Source organism: Aquarana catesbeiana, linkage group LG02, assembly GCF_042186555.1.
Source record: "Aquarana catesbeiana isolate 2022-GZ linkage group LG02, ASM4218655v1, whole genome shotgun sequence".
Taxonomy (NCBI): domain Eukaryota; kingdom Metazoa; phylum Chordata; class Amphibia; order Anura; family Ranidae; genus Aquarana; species Aquarana catesbeiana.
Window position 1 is genome coordinate 683,430,908 of NC_133325.1, and position 24,599 is coordinate 683,455,506.

At 42.4% G+C, this 24,599-nt stretch overlaps 1 protein-coding gene across 1 annotated transcript in view; it reads right to left on the minus strand.

The window, feature by feature from the left end:
* The window catches only part of SLC13A5 (solute carrier family 13 member 5), a 162,260-nt gene that overhangs the window by 136,661 nt on the left and 1,000 nt on the right, over window positions 1–24,599 (minus strand). The window lies entirely within an intron of this gene.

Consider the following 24,599-nt stretch of genomic DNA (forward strand, 5'->3'; position numbering starts at 1 on the left):
CTTGATGTCACGTCACCCACTGCATCCCATGTAAATATCTCCTAAACAGTGCCAGTTTAGGAGATATTCACTGTACCTACAAGGGATATTCACTGTACCTACAAGTGATATTCACTGTACCTACAAGTGGTATTCACTCTCACTTTAAAGAGTTACTCAACTTTTGTTGAGAAAAAAAAACATTCCCCTCTAGGTGATCAATGTACATTGCAAGGACTTTTACAAACTTTGGTAAAAATTCCTACCTTTTGACATTCTGAAGAAATAGCTGGCCATGCGGAAAATGAATGTGAATCGAAAGGATTTCATAATTATCAATCAGCTGCTGAACTTGCAGGGTTTTAATGAGGAAAGTTGCAGGGTCTGCATCTATTTAGATGTGGCTTCCCCTTGGGGTATTTCACCAAAAATGAAATTTTTGTTGCAGGGCATGTCCAAAATCTTGTATCTTAGTGAAAACTTTTGAGAGCATCAATAAGCCAATCACACAAGCAGGAATTTACATTGTGTGTGTGTTGGGGAGGGGGCTCTGTACATCATCTGTGTAAAGAACTCCTCCAGGTTGCCATATTGCATTTTACAGAACATTACAGTGCTGCAGATTGAAAAGGAAAGGTAATTAGAAAAAAAAGTTGGACGCAGAGAGCTGGCTTGGGAACAAGCACGCAAGTATGAAATCAGTGGCGCACAATCCATGTGTGCAGGGTGTTCACTGCACATGGGCCCCTGGGGGGGGCACTGTGACCCACACTGCACCCATGGATGAACCCCTGGTTGACAGTCGGGGTGATCAGTGTGACAGAGGGGAACAGTTGCAAGCACTGATCTTCCTTTTTAGTTTTCAGTGAAGCAGCTGGCAGCCACTTCTCCTCTCCCTTCCGCAGCTGTCAGCTTAAAAGCTATACAGGGAGATTGGTGCTTGAAACTGTCCCTCCCCGCCACACCAATCATACCTCCATGTCCTCCTCCTCCACCCCTCCCAACCTGTGCTCCTCCTCCGGCACCCTGTGCGCTCCTCCTCCACCTAAAGCCGGCTTCCCTCCTCTCCTCTCCCGCCGGATGCTGTTGGGGATGTCAGGATAGAGAGCGGAAGAAGGGGCCAGTAAATATATAATTTACCAGCCCACTTATTTTCTGAATTGGACACAGTGAATGATCCCTACCGATTGCTCCTGTGTCCTTTGATAACTGAGCATAGTAAACTGTATTTACTCTTCTTCAGTTTATGAATGAACACAGTCGCCTCTGTCTCCTGTTCATTCATTTTTTCAGCTGAGGCTGCTGAGAAAGGGACTGGGGAATCTCTGTCCTCAGTCCCTTTCTCTGTCTCAAAGGGGAGATGTCAGGGGTCTGTTTAGACCCCCTGATATCTCGCCAATGCCCAACATCAGGGCTGATGAAAAAAAAAAAGAGAATGAAATAAATATTAAAAGAATAAATTGTAAAAAAATTGTAAAAAATAAAATTGTAAAAAATAATATAAAATAAAACACTGCTGCCACCCCCCCCCCCCCCCCAACACTGTCCACTGCCCCATTCTGCACTACGTATGTAACCTCATATTCTATTAAACCACACACCCTTTAAGCCACGCCCAATATTTAGTGCAATTTAAGCCACAACCACATTTATTTTATCAATGCTTAGGGCCCACTGTTTATCTTGCACACAGGCTCACTGATTTCATAATACGCCCCTGTCTGAGATGTTTTTTTTTTTTTTTTTTTCCTTCACAAATGCTTTAACACACAAAAGTGCTAAGTATCTTATGTTTGTAAAATGCCCTGAGCTAAAGCCAATAGTTGTAGTCTAGTTACATGGAAATGAATGCAGTTCAACTTGAAATGCATGTTCATGCAGCAAATGGGGGGGTGCAGTAAAACTTCTTTACCTGCTTTTACCACCCCTGGCTGCCCATGTGAAAGACGTCTAATGCCTCATACACATGGTTGGATTTTCCGACTGAAAATGTTCGATGGGAGCCTTTTGTCGGAAATTCCGACCGTGTGTAGGCTCCATCGGACATTTTCCATCGGAATTTCCGTCGCACAAAACTTGAGAGCTGGTTCTCAAATTTTCCGACAACAAAATCCGTTGTCATAAATCCCGATCGTGTGTACACAATTCTGAAGCACAAAGTTCCACGCATGCTCGGAATCAAGCAGAAGAGCCGCACTGGCTATTGAACTTCCTTTTTCTCGGATCGTTGTATGTGTTGTACGTCCAAGGCCATCTTTAATATTGATTGGACCCTGGGCAAAACTTTTCTTGGGCCCCCCCATGCAGTTTCGCTCTCCACCTGCTCTGAGACATATAATAAATAGCAGCTAGACTCAAAATCAGTTTACTGAATCAGATCAGGCAGCTATTGCGATTGGTTGCCAGAGGTTACAGTGTATCATTACCGCTCACTGACTGGTTGCTAGAGGTAACAGCACACATTATGGCTCACTGATTAGCTGCTAGAGGTTACAGCACATGATTTCTGCTTGTTGATTGGCTGCTAGAGATTACTGTGGATATGACCTCGGGGGGGGATGATATACATATCAATTCCGCCAGCCGCCGCTATTTACATATGAATGCCGACATTTATATATGAATTCCGGTAATTTACATGTAAATACAGGGTCTGCAGTTGAGTCATCTGTACACAACAAAAGGAAAGAGCTGGGCAGCATTAGTAGCAGCACCTCACACTGAGATATTGGGACACAGCACGGGACTAAAACCTCAAGGGACGAGGGAATTTAAACCAGGATAGTTGGCAAGTATGAGGCAGCTGCTTTGGGCCCCACAACAATGACAGGGCCCAGGGCAGCTGCCCCTTTTGCCCTGCCTTAAAAACGGCCCTGTGTACGTCACCGCGCTCTTGACGTTCGGAATTTCCAACCAACTTTGTGTGACCGTGTGTATGCTTGACAAGTTTGAGCCAACATCCGTTGGAAAAAAAACATGGATTTTTTGTCAGAATGTTCGATCGTGTGTATGAGGCATAACAGTCATTTCACTATAGAATGTTTTTGAAATTTTCTGAAATTATTAAAATTGGCCTATGTGTAACCAGCAAGACACATGAATTGGCCATTTATCTCATATTTCATATCAATAGTGCATTTGGTGCACTTATTTGTGTAATTTAGTTTTATCATTTAAAAAAAACATATTTTCATATGCAATCATGGCAACAGTTATCTCTAGACAAGAATTGAAAAAAAAGTCTTATTCCCCTGTTCATGTATGTGAATCACAGCTCTTATTACACTCAATTGTCTCACTACAGTGAGAAAACTGCTGAGGGCACAGAATATCTAGTAGGAAATACATTGATCACTAGAACCAGGGAAAAGAATACAGGCAGTAGAATTGCAACGAAGCACGTTTCACCTTTCATTTTCTTGAAAAATGAAACTACAATTCTGATTGGCCGCTGTGGGCCTAAAAATTTCCTTTTTCAAGCCTTAAAGGCCCGTACACATGATACGAAAAATCGGATGGAAAAATTTGTACGAGCTGTCTGCCGATTTTCGGATCGTTAGTACGGTGCTTTTGGCAGCTTTTGCTTTTTCGTCAGACAAAAGCTGGATGTGCAGACTATAAAATCTTTGTCGGATGTGAACTCAACATCCAATTTTCGTTTCATTAGTACGGTTTTGGTATAAAAAAATAGATCGTAAGAGCAAGACTACGCATGCTCAGAAATGAAAGAACACATGCAAAACGATTCAACACATGACGTCACTTCTGACGTTGTATTCTGTCGTAATTGTGAGTAACCTCTTCACAAAAAACGAATGTTCGGTCATCCGAAAATCTAAGCGTGTGTACGAGGCTTTAGAGGAAGATCACATATCAGTTATACTGGATGGACTATGGTGAATACTATCAGTTTACATGTATTCAGCTTGCCTATGAGATTTCCGTGTCTTTCAAATTTAACTAAATGCATGTACAACAAGAGCAGTTAAACATCCAGACAACTGAATTATCTTGAGCCTTTCTAAATTTTTCTCTTGAGCTAGTGCTACAGGCTCAAAAGGCAAGTGTTTTTGGCCCCAACAGACTTCTTACTGAACACCCAAAATAAGTGCAAGAAACGTGCATATTTTGCGTTTTGTTCTCCTAGTAACTAGCTTTGCATTGGTGAGAAATCATTAAAATAAGAAACAAAACATCTGCAAAAAAGCCTGTAAAAATGTTTGAATGTTCACATAATCCCCTTCACAAATGAAAAGAGGCAAAGTGGAGGAAAAGCCTAATTACAGCCATTCTTAAAAATGTTTCCTGCACCTCCTACTTTTCTGGCTTAAACCTGTAAAAAGAAAGAAGAAAGAAAAAAAAAAGTATGTACTTACCTATTTTTTATCTGCTCCAGGTTGGTAATGTGATCCTTTAGCGCTGGATCCCCTATGGCACTGAGCAACTGCTGCAGGGGAGAGGAGTGAGTGCCTACAATGTTGGGCCAGGGAAGGGTATGGTTGAGGTCACAGCCCCCAAATTTCACAGCCATTGTGAAGCTCTCCCTTACACAGAGCTGCAGGGTCACCTGACCAGACAGGAGAGGACTGAAAATAGGTAAGCACATGGATCTTTTTTTACATAGGTTAGGAATGGTAGGGAAGGAGGAGTGGGGAGGGAATAGTTTTAATAAGGACAGAGTTTTTTCCACTTTAACCATTTCCAGCCAGTATAACGTACATATACTGTGGCAAGGTGGCACTGCTGCGCTGGATCACGTACTAGGTACGTGATTATTATAATTATACAGGATTTATATAACGCCAACAGTTTGCACAATGCCTAACAAAATGAAGGCAGACAGTACAGTTACAATATAATTTGGTACAAGAGGAATCAGAGGGCCCTGCTCGCTAGAGCTTACGATCTAAGAGGGATGGTCAATTGATACAAAAGATAATAGCTGTGGGGGATGAGCTGATGGAGAAAGTAAAACAGTGTATTACTTAGAGGGAGGAAAGGCTTCTTTAAAGCGAAGGGTTTTCCAGGATCGTCTAAAGATGGATAGATTAGGAGACAGTTGGGGTAGGGAGTTCCAAAGGATGGGAGAAACTCAAGAAAAATACTGGAGGCGGGTATGGAAGGAGGTGACAATGGAGCTAGAGAGCAGGAGGTTTTGAGAGGACCGAAGAGAGCGGCTTGGTTAATATTTGAGATCAGGCTAGTGATGTAGCTGGGGGTTATTGTTAGTACTTTGCATTTTATTTGTTGGGTGAGTGAAAGCCAGTGGAGGGATTGGCAGAGAGGGGTGAGGACACTGAACGGTTGGTGAGTCTTGTAGCAGCATTCATGATGGACTGAAGGGGTATAGTATATGTAAAGGTAATCTAAACTTCCGGGTCTGGGGCCTGCATGTGACCCGCTCTCACTGTCATTAGAGACAGCGGGAGCTGATTTGTGGATATCGTGGACTCTATGTCCTCCGGCAAAGACTGTTCATTAGGCAGAGAGCCAGAACAGTAATCCTATGTAAACAAGGCAGATCGCCATTCTGTCAGTACAGAAGGCATGGATCTGGTGTTCCTGTAAAACAGAAACATGGATCCATGCCTTCCCCTAGTAAAAGCACCTCCCACACAGTGCACAAACACTGGCCATGCACGCAGTTAACCCTTTAACCACCCCTGATGTTTAGAAATATCGCAGTCCCGCTATAAGACGCTGATTGCCATCATTACTAGTAAAAAAAATAATGAAATAAATAAAATATCCCATAGTTTGTAGACACTATAACTTTTGCGCAAACAATCAATATAATGGGATTTTTTGCTACTAAAAATATGAAGTAGAAAACATATTGGCCTAAACTGATGAAGAAATTAGATTTTTTTTATTGGATATGGTTTATAGCAGAAAGTAAAAAATATTGTTTTTTATTTCAAAATTGTCAGTCTTTTTTTGTTTATAGCTCAAAAAATAAAAACCGCAGAGGTGATAAAATACAACCAAAAGAAAGCTCTATTTGTGGAAAAAAAAGGACATACATTTTGTTTGGGTACAGCGTTGCACGACCGCGCAATTGTCAGTTCAAGTAATTCAGTGCCGTAGCGCAAAAATATGGCGTGGTCATGAAGGGGGGTAAATCCTCCAGAGGTCAAGTGGTTAACAAGGTGACTTCAATTTAATTTCAAATTGCTTGAAATCAGAACTGCGGGTGGCCCTCCAAGCACCAAATTGAACAACAAAGGTCAATTTCACTTTCAATACATTTTTATTGAAATATTGCAAAATACAAGTCATAACGAGGAGTAACCGATAAATACAAACAGTACGCTACTTATCGGTAAGGACATAGCTGCCAAGTGCACAGGACTGTTCAGAAACATGGCTACAAGACCGTAAAAAGAACAGGAAGCCGGTGACATAAAGATGATCCTTCACTAGCTGAGATGTTGTGAGGCAGCAGACAAAACATTGCTCAAGTGAGTACTAAATCTAGCTAGATAGTGGGTTTCATATTGAGGCAGAAGCAAGAGAAAAGATGAAAACATCCTTTAATAGAGTAGAGAAGAAGGATAAGAGGGGAGGGGAAGGTTGGGAGAAGGGGACATCGAGGACAGCCTAGCCCAGGGGCCCAAAGTTTAAAGTGATTGTAAAGGTTTGTTTTTATTTTTTAAAAATAACAAACATATCATACTTACCTCCACTGTGCAGATCATTTTACACAAACTGGCCCCGATCGTCCATTACTGGGGTCCCCCGGCAGCTCTCACGGCTCCTCCCCTCATCAGATAACCCCCTAGGAGAAGCGCTCTCCCAGGGGGTTACCTTGTGGGCACGCTCCCGAGTCCAGCATTTGCGTCCATAGATGCAAATGCCGTTTTGGCCCCGCCTGCGTCATTGAATTTGATTGACAGCAGCGGGAGCCAATGGCTGCACTGCTATCAATCTATCCAATCAAGAGCCAGGACCCCGTGGAGAGAGGGACAGTGCGTCCCCGTCGAGGAGATGAAGGGGCTCAGGTAACTAAAACGGGGGGGCTGGGGGGCCGGTGACTCCCAGGTGTTTATTCACCTCCTAATAAGGAGGCTTAAAATATGACTAAAGGCAATTTTTTTAAACATTTTGGATAGAGGGGAGATGAATTAGAAAGCTTGCCAATTTGTATTGCTGTCTGTGTCCCCGTCAGGGAGCACTGGTATATCTTTTCTCCGTTAGGGAGATTCGCCCTCTCTATCTGTCCTGTTTATAATTAATAATTGAAAGAGAAAGTCAATGAAAATCACTGGGTTATCCCCAGAAAAGTAATAGAGGGGAAATATTTCAATGGGGTCACTAGTGACCTGGAGTTATAACCCTCCTGTACTCTATCCAAAATGAAAAAAAAAAGTTTTGCCTATACAGTAGTTCTACTTTAACTCACATAGGCAGCGAAGAGTGAGCATATTCTATCCATGTGGTCCACACCTTAAAGTGGTGTTCCGGCCGAAATTATACTTTTTAAATAAAAGTACCCCTATAATACACAAGCTTAATGTATTCTAGTAAAGTTAGTCTGTAAACTAAGGTCTGTTTTGTTTTTTTATAGCAGTAGTTTGTTATTTTATAAACTTACAGCAGGCCGTGGCCATCTTAAGTGTGGGCATCTGAAGCCAGACTGTATTTCTTCCTGGATCTCATCCTTGCAGATCTCGCACATGCTTAGTGCAGCACAATCAGTGTAATAGGTTTCAGGTCAGGTTTGCATAGCAACGACAGTGTCAGAGGAAGTTGCCGCCCCCTTCCCAGAAGGCATTGCAAACAGGAAATGATGCGATGGGCCACGGCCAGGGAGGAGGAAGTGAAAAGTGAATACAGCAGATATACAGTAGGTGCTGAGAAAAAAAAATAAAAAAATATCCAATTAGTTTACAGTGCACAGTTTAGTGAGGGATGCTGAAGAGTTGTAAAAGTGGGTGGAACTCCACTTTAAGGAATTTCTTTTGAGTATCCAATAGGATACTAGTGGGCTTCTTATTGATGAAAAAAGTGTCAACTTGTCAGCAGACTTCAGCTTTTTACAGGCTTTTGCAAAAATCTGAGCTGCCGCTTACAGGATTTAAGTCGCCAGTTTGAACTGAGACTTAAAGCGGAGTTCCGGTCATTTGTTTGTTTATTAAAAGTCAGCAGCTACAGAAAGTGTAGCTGCTGACTTTTAATAAACAGCCACTCACCTGTCCCACGATCCAGCGGTGTACTCACTGCAGCTGTGATCTCCCCGTGTCCTCCCTCGGAGGCGCAGGCATCTCTACTAGCGGCACTGCGGTCTGTGACTGGCCCCGAAGTCTTCTAGGACCTGTCATATGTCCCAGAAGACTTTGGGAGGGAGAGCTTTTCCTTCCGGTCACCTAGGTGACCATAACAGGAGTGGGAGCAGGTACCTGTCAAATTTGGGTACCTGCTCCTCCCCAAAAGCTTCATTTAACAAACAGAAGATGGGGAGGAGGCCTTAAAGCCGAAGTTGCACTTTTGGGTGGAACTCCGCTTTAGGTGGAACATACATGGATCAAAATTTGTATGGTTCGATCCATGTATGGGCACTGTGGTTTACCAGAAGTCAATCTACCTGTCAACATCTGTACAAGTACCCTGAGGGAATTTTGCTGCTCGGTTAGCTATAGCGTGCAGTGATGATCAGTGTATTCTGACAGTGTCCCCAGTGTCCCTGTTGTCAGAATACAAGCGGAAGCGTTCAAGTATCCACATCAAGTTTGTGAATCTGGTGAATCGGGTCAGTTGCTGGTTGAAAGAAAAAACTGTCCCATTTATGAGGCCTTAGTGCGGTCTTGGAGTTTAAGGTGCAGTAGAGCAAAAGTCAATATTAAAATTGACTGAGACGGATGGAAATTTATTAGCTGAACAATTTCTGTATAAGAACAGTAGTTTATGTCTGGTGGGTCAGTAAGGCTTTATTACATTGCACAGTGGTGCCAATTTACTATGTGTTAAGACAATGGGAGCTAGAGCAGGAAGAGTTTGGAGGATGGGAGCACAGGCGCGATCTGATCATAGTGATGTTGTTCCTCCATAGTCTAATGATAGTCCGACAGTTAACAGTACGGCAACTGCCCTAACCTATAACTGGCCCTAATAGCAAGAAGCACATGGAAGGATGACGCATGTCATACAACAACAAAGAAATATTCCCAGCTCAAATTACCAGCCAGCCTGCAGCAAAACCGAATAGACCTGTCTAATAGTTCACAATAAAAACAAGGGTTTTCTTTGTTGTTTGACATACGTCGCCCTTCTATGTGCTCCTTGCTGTCAAGGCCAATTATAGGTTGGGGCAGTTGCCGTTTGTTTGTACCATTGGTTATTTGGTGAGGGGACGCATTTGTCACCTGACCTTCACTGCCGTTGTGCTATTTGCTGGGTGTCCAGTGCATCCCTGTGCCTTTAAGGGGGGGGGGGCTCCCGGGGGGGTGGGCTCCCTGCAGGCATACCTCCTGCAATCTATCCATTAATATATATGTGCTTCTACTATGGAGGCTCTGAAAACTTATAGAACTAGGACTGCAAATAATACCGGCGTGCTGTGGCCTCTGCAGCTTATGCATGTATTTGCAAATGTGTGCAAGCTACCCCCCCCTCCCCCGCTTTAACGTGAACTGTTATGGGGCATACACACGGTCGGACTTTTCGACCGGACTGGTCTGACGGACGCCGACGGACCAAATCCGGCGGACAATCCGATCGTGTGTGGGCTTCACCGGACCTTCAGCGGACCTTTCCAGTCGCAAATCTGACAGACTTTAGATTTGGAACTTGCTTCAAATCTTTACGTCGTAACTCCGCCAGACCCAGAAATCCGCTCGTCTGTATGCTAGTCCGACGGACAAAAACCGACGCCAGGGCAGCTATTGGCTACTGGCTATCAACTTCCTTATTTTAGTCCGGTGTACGTCATCACGTACGAATCCGTCGGACTTTGGTGTGATCGTGTGTAGGCAAATCCGGTCGTCAGAAAGTCCGTCGAAAGTCCGCCAAAAGTCAGTCGAAAGTCTTTTGAAAGTCTGTCGGATGGGCTGTCGGACTTTTGTAGCTGAAAAGTCCGACCGTGTGTACACGGCATTAGACAGGATAATATGGTTTGTTGCAAGCTGGCTGGTAGGTTGAGATTGGAATTTGTCTTTGTTGTTTTTTTCACAACAGTTAACAGTACCTTTAAAAGAACAAAGTACTCTTTAAAAGAACAAAGATTTAAAGCAGACCATACATTGCAAGATCTATGGATTGCCCCATCCATGCTAAATAGTAGTCGTGGATAAATCTTCTCTGGTTATTGTATTATGATAATTGGCACCCGCGGCTGTCAGAAAACCCAAACAATGGCTTCATATGATTGGATGCAGCTGCTCTTCGGCCTTCAAATTTCAGATTGAAGGATGACAGGTGGGAGGATGCTGACAGGGCCAGCCAGGGCTCAAATTTTGGCTGGTTCATCGGTGCAAGTATGCAGATTCTTCTGTCACATGGTATTTTTATTTCATTTTATTCCATGTCACTTTAATTTGAACCTGAATTTATACTACCATGGCTATACAGTAAATACTGTTTTATTATGATAACTAATCACCATAATACTGGTGGTAATAATACTATTGTGCTAAAAATATAATGTGTTAAAAATGTTCACACCTATATAGGAGGAACCACACCTACTGTATAAACAAGCAACCAAATTTACATTGCTGAAAAACCTGCACCGAAATCAGATGATTTGGGGAGGTGACACTGAAAACTGCAGTCGGGAATTATGATGTCACCATTCTTTCTCGGCACATTTCACAAGACTGGATAAACAAAATGACAAATTTCTGGCAGTTAAGACTATTCACATATGTGTATTTAAAGTGTATAATTTAGCTGATTGTGCCGAGTTGTTCTTAAAACTTTCATGGGCATTTAGACCATTGTCACCCTATCTACATAAAGATCATTTATTCTATGTGCAGCCTATAAAATCTTCAGAATTTGATTAGCTGATTGAACCTTTATCTGTTGTTGCTCATAGTGCAGATATCTGCTGCTCCAGGTACATGTAGATATGGTAGGAGCCTTCATGCATGTTCTGTGTGCCATCTATAGTCAGTGGCCAGGTTTATTCTTATTACAGATGCACTATATTACCAAAAGTATTGCAATGCCTGCCTTTACACACGCATTAACTTTTTTTTTTTAAAGATATGTTAATCAAGTTTAACCACTTCAGCCCCAAAAGAATTTGCCCCCTTAATGACCAGCCCATTTTTTTCGATACGGCACTGTGTCGCTTTAACTGACAATTGCACGGTCGTGCGACACTTTACCCAAACAAAATTGATGTCCTTTTTTTCCCACAAATAGAGCTTTTTCAGCACCTGCATCTCCTCTTTGGCGGCTTCCCCCCTGTTTCTGCTCCTGGCCAATACAGTCGCTTCTCCTCTCGACCAATCGGGTCATAAGACCTGCTTTCTGATTGACCAGGAGGAGAAGCAGGAAGACAATAGCGAATATTAATTTGCTATAGTCACACAACTTCACCCTTTTCGAAGCCAATTAGAGCCTCAGGCTCCACAGAGTGTATTACTCTCCCCACTGGCTGTCCTCCATTTACGCCATTACGAATCCTACATGTCCTAGGTGCCGCACTTCGGTGGGCACGTTCATACATACAGTTTGGTCTTGCCCTCTGCTACAGGTCTTTTGGGATGCAGTGGTGTCAGAGGTAGGGGTAATTAGTGGTTTGACGATTGCTAAAGATCCACTTATGCTACTGCTGGGTATATGTGAAATGACTGCTACCACAGTCTACAAACATTTGTTTCGGTTTTATGCATTTTATTAGGCCATTATAAAATGGAATATGCCAGACCCCCCTACAATATCCCAATGGAACACTTTAATTAATATTGTCCCCCAATTGTACAAACTCACTTACCTGGGTCGTAATTGCCCCAAAAAGTTCCACAACATTTGGAAATACTGGGCTAAAGCGGAGGTCCACACAAAAATGGAACTTCCGCTTTTCGGAACCCTCCCCCCCTCCGGTGTCACATTTGGCACCTTTCAGGGGGGAGGGGGGTGCAGATACCTGTCTAAGACAGGTATTTGCACCCACTTCCGGCATAGACTCCCATGGGAGTCTATGCCTCTTCCCGGCCCGACCGCGCTGTCTGCTGGGAACACACAGCTCTCAGGAGAGAGCGGGGACCACTAGGGACGCGCAGCGCGACTCGTGCATGCGCAGTAGGGAACCGGGAAGTGAAGCCGCAATGCTTCACTTCCTGATTCCCTCACCTAGGATGGCGGCGGCAGCTGCCGAGAACCGAGCGGGTTCTCGGCGTCCCCTGCCGACATCGCTGGACCCTGGGACAGGTGAGTGGGCATTTATTAAAAGTCAGCAGCTGCAGTATTTGTAGCTGCTGGCTTTTAATATTTTTTTTTTTTGGCGGTGTGGGTGAACCACCGCTTTAAGGCCCATGACCTCACAATTTGATGGTCTTCCAAATGTCTCTGTCTTGCCCTCTCCCATGTACCCCATTTTCTTCCCCATATTTTTCTTCCCTTCCTTATTCCCCCTTTTTACCCCTATCTCCCACTCCACATTATGTCTCAATTTTTAGGGAGCTATGCTCCCCTGCTTACTGTGTTATGGAACTTTACTTATTGCTCTTTCTGGGTACACTATTGCATACTATAAGGTTTGTTGCCACTTAATGTGATGGATCCTAGTGTAGAATAACGTGATAATATCTGCTATATCACTGGGGTGACCTGTTGGCTTCCCTGACCTGTAGTTGTGATCACATATGATGTGTAAGTTAACTTGTGTGAATTGTATGCTGGGAATTAGTCTTAAAGTGATTGTAAGGCTTCATCTTTTTTTTTTTTTTTTTTTTTTTTTTTAAATAACAAACATGTCATAATTACCTGCACTTACCTCCACTGTTTTTTTAAAAATAACAAACATGTCATACTTACCTCCACTGTGCAGCATAGGATACATTAAGGTGAAAAAACACAAGGGTTTACAACCCCTTTAATGTACACGGGACATTTTACAACTTCCTCTGAATGATTTAAGTTGACAGATAGTAAATGACGTTTAAAAACATCCGTTTTTCCACGTTTACATGCAGCGTTTAGCCGCGTTTGTGTTTAGAAGCTTTTTTTGTTTTTTTTTGCAAATAGTCAAAAATGAAAACGCCTGTAGGCTAAACACGAGTTACCACATTTACACGCATTTACAAGCTGTTACAGGAATTTGGCGTTTCAAATGCCTCTGAATATCCATCCTGAACTCATTTTTTTGCTTTCCAAAAAATGCCTCTAAACTTAACTGCCTAGAAACTGCTATAAACGACTCTGTGTTCATGTACTAATAAGATAACATAGAGGAGAGTGCAGGGGCACCTGGAAAAAATCGCCCAACTGCTCCTAAACGTCCGTTTACCAGCAGCAGTGTACATAAAGCCTTAAGGTCCTCTTTGTTCTTCCTTCTTGTGCCAGCACGGTTGTTTTACTGTAATGTCCCGTACACACGGTCGGATTTTCCGACGGAAAATGTGTGATAGGACCTTGTTGTTGGAAATTCCGACCGTGTGTGTGCTCCATCACACATTTTTCATCGGAATTTCCGGCACACAAAGTTTGAGAGCAGGATATAAAATTTTCCGACAACAAAATCCGTTGTCAGAAATTCCGATTGTGTGTACACAAAACTGCCCCATTTATAGTATTGACGTACGTGTTTTACGTCACCGCGTTCAGAACAATCTAATTTTCCGACAACTTTGTGCGACCGTGTGTATGCAAAACAAGTTTGAGCCAACATCTGTCAGAAAAAAATCCATGGATTTTGTTGTCGGAATGTCCGATCAGTGTCCGACCGTGTGTACGGGGCATTACTGTTTTGTATTGTTATACTAGAAACATTGATTAAACTTCACTGTTAAAATCAACAGGGGCACTCTGTGATCTTAAATAACAAACGTCAGTTGGCTCCCTTTAAATGTTTTATCTAATTCCAGCCACACATAATGAAAGTGATTTCTACTGCTTTCAAACAGCTTTAATTTGCGATAACAACAAAATGGATCAAGCCAACCTACCACCAATTGCTTAGATCCTTTCACTATTTCGACAGAAACTCTTGGTTGTAGGTTGCTTTTATTTTGGTTATTTTTTTCATATTGCATCCTGGCTGAAAGCGTTTGAAATTGCTTAAAAAAATGTCCTTGTGTTTGACCAGCTTTAGGGCCATGCAACCATATTGCCTTTATTATAATCTAGTACTTATTCCTGAGGAGGTCATGTATTAGACCTCTCTAAAGACTTGTACAAAGTGATGTCTTGTATACATGACCCGACTTTCCAGCAGAAAAGGTCCTACAGATTTATTCGAATTCGATCGTGTGTGGACTTCATCTGACCTTTTCTGTCGAAAAATCTGACGGACCTTAGAAATAGAACATGTTTCAAATCTTTCCAACGGACTCGATTCCTATCGAAAAAAATGTTCGTCTGTATGCAAGTCCGACGAACCGAAAACGTAGCAAGGGCAGCTATTGGCTACTGGCTATTGAACTTCCTTTTCTAGTCCGGTCGTACGTCATTAGGTTCGAAACGATCGGACTTTGGTGAGATCGTGTGTAGGCAAGTCCGTTTCGTCGGAACTGCGTCAGAACTTCGTCGAAAAGTCCTTCGGAGTTCAGTCCGACGAGAAGTCCGCTCATGGTTACGCGGTATTAGGGATCTTTTCATGCTGAGCTTCCAATGTTTGAAATTCACAATCCTAATCTTCTTCAGGTGAGCTAACATGACCAATAACTTTGGTCACGTGACTTTTACTAAAAGAGACGCTTCTTTCATCATTGGTAAGTATTTTGATTGCACTCTTCCTTATTGAATGTATAGTGGGGAAAATGGGAAGGAGAGGTGGGGATAAGTCCACTTTACTTCATCGTTTAATTTTATTGAGGCATCTGAAAAAATACAATCTAGTTCCCAGGTTTCTTTTATCTTTTTTTGAAAAATATATGGTTGCTGTATATTATGACATGTCAGGAATGTATTCATTCAGATTCAAAAGTTACTTAAAGGTTATCTTTCTGATAAATTCTGAAAGCAACATGAGGCTATTTTGGGTCCTGCTTAATTGCAGAGAAGTGAGAACTCTTTATTGCACATTGTAGAAGTGATTATATCAGATAGGTAATGTGTAAATCTGTCTAGATTTTAACAACATATTATATCAGGTTTGTGTTCTACCATGTATTTAAAACCCTGTAACAAATTCTATCTTGAAGAAGAACATTGCATCTACTTAAGAGTGTCCTGGCCCCAACCCTCTCTCCCACAGTTCTGTTTAAGAGACAATAAATCTCTTTGCATTTAAGAAGTGTCTGGCGCCCATCAATCCACCTTGCATAACACCCACCATGCCTCGTAACCCACTCTACACAGAAGAATGTCAGCTGTCCCTAACTCTGGAGGTCACCATTAGGCCTAGAGAGGCCTGGGACTTTGCTACATATGGTACCTTAAACCCTTGTTTCAGAGCTCAGTAGTGCTAAAGTTATGTCATCTGAAATTATTCAAGCATGGTTGCCAATAAAATGATTAGTGTAACGTGCATATTAACAATTAGGTAAGGCCCGAAAAGTAGGGTTCGGAAGGAGCAAGGGTGATATATTCTAAAGCCAAAAGATCAGTCTGTGAAGGCAAGATCTGACTTGAAAACGAGTCTGTTGGCCAACTGGGTCTTCACTCATATGCTTGACTGGCTGAGTGAATATGATTAGTCAATGGAAGGCAGATATTTCTATTGCTGCATATCTCAGAAGGAAAAAATAGTAAACAGACAAGGTTTTTTGACTTTTTCAGTCATTCGGAGGTGCCTGCTACATACATCAGATTGTTGGTTAAATAAGTCAACTGCTCAACATAATGATTGTGGTTTTTAACCCTTTGTGTTAACTGTCATTTACACAAGCTAGAATTGGTCAAAACTGCATACACAGTCAGCTAAACTGAAAATACCGTCCTGTCAATGCCTAAGCAGTTACTATTTATGCACTTCTAGACCAGCAGGTTCATCCTGAAGCTGGCTCTGCAGAAGGAATTTGAAGCATCACAGGACTTTCTAATTAGAGAAAGTTTTTTCTTTTTTCACTTGTTAAAATATTATATATATATGTTGATATGCAATTCAGCATTACAAAACAGAATACAATCAAAGAGCCAACAAGTCAACAATGAATGAATAACCGTTCTATAGTTTTAGTTCACATTACCTTTGTATGGATGATGAGGGGTAAAGATAGCAGCAACAGGGGAGTGAAAACCAGAATGAAAAACCTATTGCAGTTCAGAGATTGTATCACATATGGTGCCATCATATGGAAGGCTAAATATAAAAAAATTGGAGGTGGGCTATATCTGCTGTTGAAAGGCCAACATCCCTTGATTCAATGTAGATATAGATTTCCCTTTGGAAATGGGACCTTTTTAGGCATATATTGTGAAATGATATTTTTGCAAAAAATTCTTCAAATTTATTTAAAGTATCAAAAAGAGTATCAAAAAGAATAACAATCATATACAGGAAATGCAAATAATGAGTGGAAAACCACCATAATAGAAGCATCCATAATGTAAACACAAAATACTAATTGCATTTGTAATTCATACGCGTTACGGAGTACAATAGACTCCTTCTTCAGGGATAGTCCGATATGCAGTTATAGTGATAATGGTAGTCTAAAAAATATAAAGATATGCATTATACACCCATTAGATACTGAAACAAACATGACGGCGACAGATGAAACAGCATCTAATTGCCGCTCACATACTCACATGTCTAATGATAGTATATGGCCCAAGTGGATAGGGTAAGGGTGACCAAGATGGCCAAGGGATGCAGTGTAGACGGAGAAATTCAGAAAAGATCTGGTCAATAGAGGCGCGGACACCGAGCCACCACAATGCAAACCGGGACCAGAACAGTGTTGCTAGGGGCGGAGAGACAATAATTAAGGTAAAAGGAGTGAAAAGGGAGTGAAAGAATACCTGAAACCCCAAACGTGGGGAGCTGCTGTCTGCATGTCTGGCAAGACTAAAAAAAAATTAGTTTAACCTTACATTCACCATGCCTTACCATTCCCGTGAGGTGACATTTTTGGATGTCACAGTCCTCTAGGGTGAGGGAAGTAACATCCAGACACGTCTCTTCCAGAAACCCACAGCAGGGAACTCCATCCTGCATGCCTCCAGCTTTCATCCTCGCCCCTCATAACCTCTATACCATTTCGAACTAGGCGAAATTGTTCAGATGAAAAAATCTTTCAACTAGAAGCAAAAACATTACAAGCTAGACTGTTGGATAAAGAAAAGCTTATAGGAGGGCAGTGGAGAAGACTAGATGTGAACTTCTGTATGGCCAGAAAAAGGACAGTAAATCAGAGGATACAACTAGAATAATAAGTAACATATTCGAATCAGCATGCCCAAATTAGGAATGTAATCCAAAAATACTGGCATCTCTTATCTATGAATCCTAATATAGGTAGATTTGTGCCATACAAACCTCTCATCACTTTCAGACGCGCCGCCTCTATCAGGGACTACATCATTCGGAGTGAATTTAAGAGAGAAAATCAGGGTGTCCCGTGTAAACTCAAGGGGACGTATACCTGCGGTGGCTGCAGCTTCTGCCATTATATACACTTAGGTCCCACATGTAGGTTACCCAACGGCAGAATCTTTAGGGCCCAACATTTTGCCAACTGTAAGACACATGGTGTGGTTTATTTGTTATTATGTGATTGTGGCTCATTCTATGTAGGAAAGACCAAGGTTGTCAAAACACATTTGGAGCATGAAGGGATGCAATCCAGATCTCCCTTTGGGGAGACATGTAACTGTACTGCATAATGGCCTTTTTCCTAAAATTAAAATTTTAGTCCTTGACAGAATACATCCCAACTTGAGCGGAGGGGACTGGAACAAGGTCCTACTCCAGAGACAATTAAAGTTGATTTTTTGCCTTCAATCTACCATCTTCCCAGGCCTCAATGAGGTGGTCAATTACATACCCTTCTTAGAAGGGTTTGTATCTGGAGGTATGAAAAAATAACATAATTGCAGATTTTAGACTGTGCGACTTCGACCTTGGTATCTCTGAGCTCTATTGAGTTTGTTCTCAACATAACTGTTTATCTTGGTAGACACTTATTCACACCATGTGTACACTGCCATGTTTGGGTATCCTGCCCGATCCAAGCCCTGCATTCATTTGTCGTTCTATATGCCACACATGTCTATTTTGGGGCAATAACAGGTCCTTCTATAAATTCTTTTATTTTTATTTTTCCCACTCTCTCCCTTTCCCTTTCTTTCCACTATGGTATTCCCCCTGTCTTTGCTCCCCTCGTTTCCTTGTCTGTGCTTTCTCTCTCTTTCCTTTTTTCCCTTTCTTTTTTGGTCAGTTGGGGCGTGGTGCCCCTTCCGCGCAATCCTAGCATGCGTGGGCCGTTCTGGTCCACGGGCCTTTTCGGGTGGGTCTCACCCACCCCACGGCCCCTAGATCGCTTGGCAACTATCTGGGCTGTATGATGTGGCCTATCCTTTGCCACTCCCGCTTTTCCATCCAGCCCCGCCTGTTGCCGGCAGCTATCGGGAAATGCGCACGCGCAGTCCGCACGTGCATTGGATCACCTCTGGCGGTTACGGTATTCCTTTCTCCCTCCTTCACAGCTGTCATAGCCTCTGGGTGCCTCTGCGCATGCGTGTCAGTGGGAGCGCGATGCATGATGTCACTCCACTTGTGCAACCATCTTGGATGTGGGCATGGGGTGGCGCCATGCGCCGTGCACTCGGGGGACCATTCGAGCAGCACAGGTGGATTCAGTCCTTGGTGATTGTCTCCACCTGTGATTTGGGACGGGTTTACGGCAATCTGGCGCCATAAATAGGAGGTGAAACTCAATCTCCCCTCATGGCAATCGATCATGGGAGCAGTCCACATTGAATCTTGATGCACAGGCAAGTGTCATCACTTTGACGCTCTATCTCCTGTATGACAAATATCTCAGTACTCCTGAAGCACCTTCTCTTTGCTTCACTATATCCTATATTTATTGCCTGTTATTTGAGACCAGATACTCTTTGTCTCTATAAAAGTTTTTTAGGTGGTCATTCCCCCTGCTGCTTTGATGCTGGGCTGAATTAGGATTTTCAGGAGAGACGAACTTCAATAGTTGCCTTCAATTTGTTGTTTTCATATTGAACACCTATTTACCTTCAGGCTTTTCTTCCTATATATGAAATTAATGACAAATCATGTCGGACATCTAAATCTATATCAACACACCCTGCATACTGTGCAGTTATCATAGCGACTCTAAAGGTATGCCTTTTATGAAACCTGTATGCATCTTTAGACACCAATAGGCCATCAACCGCAGCCGTTTGTGTATACACATGTGCACATGTACAAATTGTGTGTATGCAGGTGTGTATGCGCACGTTTGGGGTTTCAGGTATTCTTTCACTCCCTTTACCTTAATTATTGTCTCTCTGCCCCTAGCAATGCTGTTCTGATCACGGTTTGCATTGTGGTGGCTCGGTGTCCACTCCTCTATTGACCAGATCTTTTCTGAATTTCTCCGTCTACACTGCATCCCTTATACCATCATTAGACATGTGAGTATGTGAGCGGCAATTAGATGCTGTTTCATCTGTCGCCATCACGTTTGTTTCAGTATCTAATGGATGTATAATGCATATCTTTATATGTTATAGACTACCATTATCACTATAACTGCATATCGGACTATCCCTGAAGAAGGAGTCTATTGTACTCCGTAACGCGTAGGAATTACGAATGCAATTAGTATTTTCTGTTTAGATTATGGATGCTTATATTATGGAGGTTTTCCGCTCATTATTTGCATCTGATGTTGTATGTATGATGGTCTAAATATTCCATGTTTTACAATTTCCTGTATATGATTGTTATTCTTTTTGATACTTTAAATAAATCTGAAGATTTTTTTTTTACAAAATATCGCTTCACAATCTGTGCTTAAAAAGTCCCATTCCCGAGGGGAAATCTATATTTACATCATATGGAAGGCTGAATATACAGCTAGAGTGACTTCAACAGATTCCTGCAAGACTTATGCCTCGTACACACGGTACTATTGTTGGCCAACCGAATGTCTGATTTTTGTCCAAAGGGCATGTGCCAGGAACTTGTCTTGCAAACTAATGGTACACAATTGTCGGCCAACAAACACAAACGTAGTGACGTACTACGAGGAATTTCAGCTCTTGAGCTCCACCCTTTGGGCCCCTTCTGTTAATTTTGTGTTTGGTGAGCATTGATTCCGAGCATGCATGTTTGTACTTTCGACTTTTGTGTGACGGACTTGTGTACTGACAATACAAAAATCAGACAATAGACTGTTGTCTGCTGAAAATTTACTAGCCTGCCATCCAACATTTATTGGCCGAAAGTTGGACAACAATTGTCAGGAGGAGCGTACTAACTGTAAGATTTTAGCACAACAGTCTGTCATCAGACAATCCCCTGCCAACAATCTGATCGTGTGTACAAGGCTTTAGATGCAGGCAAGCTCTGTCCTCACAGCACTCGATGGATAAATGTGATACTGCCAGGCTTCTTCTCATTGATATAGTGCTGAGGTAGATAGTGGGAGGTAATCAAGGTGTGTTTTGAAATTTCAAGATGCATTTTGAGGCAAGGTCACAGTCCACCCTTAGGCCTTCACATCTATGCATTTTTTAGTGCTTTTTTCAGTTTTGCAGAAACACACTCCAGTCCATTTAACATGGTTTCCTATGGGTCACGTTCACATCTGTGTGTTTTAAGCAAAGGAATATTTTCTGGTTTTTGGTTCCATAGACTTCAATGGATGAAAAATGCACCTGCAATATGCAAACTGCAACCTGCATAAATGTGAACCAGGCCTTAGTAGACAATCACATGGGACAATCCAGGTTTATTCTTATCACAGATACACTATATTACCAAAAGTATTGGGATGCCTGCCTTTACAAGCACATGAACTTTAATGGTATCCCAGTCTTAGTCCATAGGGTTCAATATTTAGTTGGCCCACCCTTTGCAGCTATAACAGCTTAAGCTCTTCTGGGAAGGCTGTCCACAAGGTCTAGGAGTGTCTATGGGAATGTTTGACCATTCTTCCAGAAGTGCATTTGTGAGGTCAGGCACTGATGTTGACAAGAAGGCCTGGCTCGCAGTTTCCGCTCTAATTCATTCCAAAGGTGTTCTATCGGGTTGAGGTCAAGACTGTGCAGGCCAGTCAAGTTCCTCCACCCCAAACTCCCTCATCTATTTCTTTATGGACCTTGCTTTGTGCACTGGTGCACAGTCATGTTGGAACAGGAAGGGGCCATCCCCAAACTGTTCTCACAAATTTGGGTGCCTGAAATCTTCCAAAATGTCTTGGTATGCTGGCACCTTAAGAGTTATCTTCATTGGAACAAATGGGCCAACCCCGACCCCTGAAAAACAACCCCACACCATAATCCCCCTCCACCAAATGATTTGGACCAGTGCACAAAGCAAGGTCCATAAAGACATGGATAAGTGGGTTTGGGGTGGAGGAACTTGACTGGCCTGCACAGAGTCCTGACCTTAACCCGATAGAACACTTTTGGGATGAACTAGAGCGGAGACTGTGAGTCAGGCCTTCTCGTCCACATCAGTGCCTGACCTCGGAAATGTGCTTTTGGAAGAAAGGTCAAACATCTCCATAGACACATGCCTAAACCTTGTGGACAGCCTTTCTAGAAGAGATGAAGCTGTTATAGCTGCAAAAGGTGGGACAACTCAATATTGAACCTTACCGACTAAGACTGGAATGCCATTAAAGTTCATGTGCATGAAAAGGCGGGTGTCCCAATACTTTTGGAAATATAGTGTATATTCTTAGAAAGAATTCTTTTACAAAATCTGTTTGGAACTTTTTTAGTGCACATGCTGAATCAATTACCAACATGACATGGAATATCCCACACAAAATAAGCTTGTAAAACTTAAAATAGGAATGTATATAAAATATAAGACCTTTAGAAAATGGTCAGGTGTGCTTGCGCAGACCAACCATCTCATAGTGTCCCTATGGCTACTTTCAGCACTAAACAGGAGCATTCTAGTTATACAAGCGCTCCGGTTTTAGGTGATAAAGGAGGGAGTAGGAGAAGGTATCCATGCATTCCTTAAGTTAGTGAAAACAGTAACAATTGAGCAATAATTTCTAAGGTGCCCAGTAATTTTATCCCCTGTCAGTACATGGGGCTGTCATCACCCTATCCTACCAATTAGTAGACTATCATTTAATATCTAATGGCCAGCCTGCCTGCTCGACTTGACCCTCCTATCCTCACCTGTTCCCTACCTTCTTTCCTCTTCTCTCTCTTTCTCTTTACTCCACCATTCACTCCTTCCCCTCTCTTTTATGATATAAATAGCAGACGTTGCAATTCACGTTTTCTAAGTTGTTCTGTAACATGGTTTCTATATTATTCAAGGGATTGAACCTAAACCAAACTAATATTCACTCATTTTTTACATACTATGCTCTTTTATATGTATAGTTTGTGCACAGGCGAACTGATTTCTACCATGCTAACTGTTATATATTACGTTTTGCCATTGTTGACTGGCTCTGTATAACCTTGCAAACTTAATAAAAATATATTTGACTCTAATATCTAATGGCCTGGTGCCCATCCTGCATCTTGGGAGTTACATGCAGCCCTTTGGTACTTGATGTGTGGTCCTGCAAAAGGGCAGTCATGACAGTCTCTGATAACGTCCCCAGTCTTTGTCTGTCTCCTGCAGTGGGTTTCCAATCTCCAACAACACTTGTAGTACAGTATGTCCGCAGTCTGACCATTTCTGATTGATATAAGCAGCCCCCTGGTGGTGTCAAAGGATGGCGTTAAGGCCCCCAATAAAATGCTGAAAAGTAGGGTTCAGAAGGAGTAATGCCGCGTACACGCGTAAACTTGGATGGTTTTTCTGATGGAATTCTGCTCAAGCTTGCCTTGCATACACACGGTCACACAAAAGTTCTCTGAACTTTTGACCGTCAAGAACGCGGTGACGTACAACACTATGACGAGCCGAGAAAATGCAGTTCAATACTTCCAATCATGCGTCGAATTGTTTCTGAGCATGCGTGATTTTTTGCACGTCCGAATTGCATACAGACGAACATATTTCCGGATAGGAACTTTTTCCAACCGAAAAATAGAGAACCTGCTCTCAATCTTTTGCTGGCTGGAATTCTGCCAGCAAAAGTCCGATGGAGCATACACACGGTCGGAATTTCTGACCAAAAGCTCTCATCCGACTTTTGCTGGCAGAATTTCTGATCGCGTGTACAGGGCATTAGGGTGATATGTTCCAATGCCAAAAGATCTGTCTGTGAAGGCAAGATCTGACTACTTGAAACCGAGTCTGTTGGCCAAATGGGTCTTCACTCATATGCTTGACTGGGTGAGTAAATATGATTAGTCAATGGAAGGCAGATATTTCTATTGCTGCATATCTCAGAAGGGAAAAATAGTAAACAAACAAGGTTTTTCCACTTTTTCAGTCATCCGGAGGTGCCTGCTGCTGCTACATACATCAGATTGTTGGTTAAATAACTCAACTGCTCAACATAATGATTGTGTTTTTTAACCTTTTGTGTTAACTGTAGTTTACACAAGCTAGAATTGGTCAACACTGCACACACAGTCAGCTACACTGAAAATACCATCCTGTCAATGCATAAGTGCCTTTTCACACATGCGGACCGTTCAAATCCGCCTGTCAGTTTTTTCAGGGGATCTGAACGGTCGCTCCATACATCTCCATGGAGCGTTGGATGTCAGCGGTGACATGTCCGCTGACATCCAATCCGCCCCGATCCAATCTGCTCCGCAAAATGCAGACAGATGGATGTCCTATTTTCCATCCGTCTGGCGGATCGGATCGGATGAAAATGAACAGGTGGTCCGTAATCATCCGATTCCCCCATAGAGGAGAGCGGTCTCTCTGACAGGTCCGTCCCTGTACAGAGTGCAAAGACGGACTTGTCATCTGCCGGCTCAGCGGGGATCAACAGAGCGATCCCTGCTGAGCAAGCGGATGGCTGGATACGGATCCACACCTGTGAAAGGGCCCTAAGCAGCTACTATTTATGCACTTCTAGACCAGCAGGTTCATCCTGAAGCTGGCTCTGCATAAGGAATTTAAAGCATCACAGGACTTACTTTTTTTTTTTTTTTATTTGATTTTGATTTTCAAAAATGTTGTACAATTACATTCCACAGTACATATTCACGTATATTATATTATATTATAATATAATATATTATATTATATTATAGCTACTGCTTCTTTTCAATAAAACAAAGTAAACCTATTGCAGGATTGTTAACCAAGTTTTGTGTTTCATTCGTGTCCCATCCTGCTTTCAAGAAGACAACATAGTTTATGTCTAGTTCTGTGAAGTCTCACCTGACACTTGTTCATAGCTATCTTAGTTCTACTACATCTATTCGTCAGCTAT